Source organism: Octodon degus, unplaced genomic scaffold (genome assembly GCF_000260255.1).
Source record: "Octodon degus isolate 3935 unplaced genomic scaffold, OctDeg1.0 scaffold00184, whole genome shotgun sequence".
Lineage (NCBI taxonomy): Eukaryota > Metazoa > Chordata > Mammalia > Rodentia > Octodontidae > Octodon > Octodon degus.
This window is the reverse complement of record NW_004524760.1, coordinates 3,902,621-3,905,286: the sequence shown is the minus strand read 5'-3', so window position 1 is coordinate 3,905,286 and position 2,666 is coordinate 3,902,621. Positions and strand designations below refer to the sequence as shown.

General features: G+C 40.1%; 1 pseudogene; it reads right to left on the bottom strand.

The window, feature by feature from the left end:
- Window positions 1–1,757: 1,757 nt before the first annotated feature.
- On the bottom strand, window positions 1,758–2,340 carry LOC105743904 (annotated as a pseudogene).
- Window positions 2,341–2,666: the final 326 nt, after the last annotated feature.

Below are 2,666 nucleotides of genomic sequence, written 5' to 3'. Positions count from 1 at the left end.
CTTTGCTACACCCTGCCTCTGATGTCAGCACCTCTTGATATCCCTGCTAGCATCCCACTGCCATAGAGATGGGCAGCTCTCTCAGATCCCATGCCAAGTTCTGCTTATAGTTTAGTCCACTCTAGCTAGGGGAGCAGTGCCAAGTAATAGAGGAATCCACTCAGATCCCTTGTCTTGAAAAAGTTTGATCCAGCTTCATAAATTTTGTTGTTTCCAAGACACAAAGAAAATCATAATGGTACTAACAGCTTATTCTAGTGAACCTTTAGCAGTGTAATTTATACATATAGTTAAGTAGAATTTTCTGTATAGTAGATATTTTATAGTGAATCACAAAGTGACATATGATTTTATTTTTCTATTTATTTCCTTGGTCAGCTTCTGTTGCTATATTGAAATGTCTGAGATCATTAACTTATAGACAAGTTTTGTTTAGCTGACAGTTTGGGAGATTTCAGTTCATGACTGATTGGCCTTCTTGCTTTGGGTCTGTGTTGAGACAGATAACACATCACAGCGGGCATGCAGGATGGAGCAAAATCAATCAGATCACAAACCAGGGAGCAAAGAGAAAGAGGGAGTGGCCACAGTCCTCTACAAGGATGTGCCCTTCAGTGACCACAGGGTCTTCCACAAGTCCTCTCCTTCCAAAAGCCCCAACAGAACCATGCAACATCCAAGCATAACATGTATTTTCAGTTCAGTCCAGTCATCTGTTAGCAAGGTCCTGTTTCCTCTTTAAGTTGCTGTGATTTGGATAAACGCTCTCATAAGTCCTGTATCCCTTTCAGGGGACTATAGGATTTGCCTTCTGCCTTTCTCTTTCACATCCTAGCCATGAGACAAATAGTTGGCTCCAACCACGAGTGCTCTACTATAGATCCCAAGCAAAATGACCAATCAGCTTCAGTCCATAGCCTCTGAACTATGAGCCAAAACAAATCTGTCTTCTTTTTTATTAATTATCCCAGGTATGCTTTCACAGTAATAGTAAGCTCATTAACACAGGAAGCTTGACAGTAGTACTTATTTTTTATTGCTCTTGTTGTTGTTTTTATGTGTGTGGTACAAGGTCTCACTATGCAGCTTGCACTCGTAGTGATTTTCCTGTTTTCACCCTCCCCAGCACTGGGATTACAGGCACGCATCACCACGCCCAGTCTTGGTGGTGGGCTCAGTGTGCCTGGGGGTGGGGGTGGCATGTGGTGCTTGGGATCAAACCCCGGTGACAGCACTTACTTGGGTAATACATGTTCATATGAGAGTTTCTTCAACAAAATGAACATTTTAAGAAAGTTTTTTAAAGCTAAAGCTATAATATAGGGTTTTGTTAAGAATATCTTTGTGGAAATATAATCTATGTACCACAGAATCCTACTAATTTAAATGGAAAATTCAGTTTAATTAATTTGCAAAGTTCCACACTGCACTACAGTCCAGTTTTCGAGCTTTTCGTTTACTCCAGAAGATTGCTATACGCAGTTATTCAATCCTCTTCCTACTTTAGCCCAATGCAATCATTTGTTTGTTTCCTGCCTCCACAGATTTGTAAAAGTGTGGTTTTTACCCAATATTTTATTACCTGTGTGGAATTCTCACAATGTGTTCGTCTATAAATATGTTTCATAAGATAAGGATTTTTTATTTTATTTTATTTTTCACAAATCCATAAACATCTTTTATTGTCTCATTAAAATATCACAGATTGGCTTTACAATCCAGAAGCTTGTTTCTGTGGCTGGGTTAACTCTTGGATCTTACTCGTCTGGCTGCTGAACTGTTCCTTTTTCAGAAACATAGATACCATCCACAAATTTTCTGATATCCTTGTTTTTGACTATTGTGGCTCGCTAAATCAAAGCAGCTGAATTTGAAACAAGCTCAATGTCGTTTCCTTCCAGGATTAGCTCATCTTTCTGGGCTTGAGATACTGAGCAAGCATCACTTGCCCTCATATGAACTTAGCAAATGTATTTTTCACACAAGAAATTCTGGATTTCGACAAGAGACACATTCTCCTGAATACTGACATTGATAGGGAAGTGAGCATACACAGATCTCATCTGGTGACAGAAGCCCAGCGTGACCCCCTTGATCATGTTCTGTACATGGCTACAGATTGTGCAGACAGTCACCAACTCCTTTCTGTTTCCCCACCATTTGTTAACCCTGAGTCTCTTTTTTTCTCTTCCCAAGGAAATCAAGTTCCACACTGATGTGGTTGAAGTCTCTCCGCAGGGTTTCCCTGGGGCACTTCACAATAACTGTGCGTCCTTTCAGTGTGATGTCAATATTTTCTGGAATGTCGACAGTCTGATTGCTAAGAATGGTCTTCATTCTTGTAGAAGACGCAGCTGATTTTTTTTTATTTCAACTTGAACTTGTGATTCTCTTGTCCAAACTGGGATTACAGACAGAGAATAATTTTTACTTGAATATTATCCAAGTATAAAGCCATATAAGTATATATGTATAGCTGGTAATCTTATTTTTAAATCTTCCTGAGTTGTCTCCATCAAGAGTTCCTCCCTACCCCTATCAGTTTGCCTGCTGGTCACCACCTGTTCCTTCAGAAATCTTGGCCAGATGTTGTAGTCTCCATATAGGCCTCAAGGAGGTGTGAGCGAGCGGCCAGTCCTGCTTCCTTTTCTGTCTTATTCTAGTTA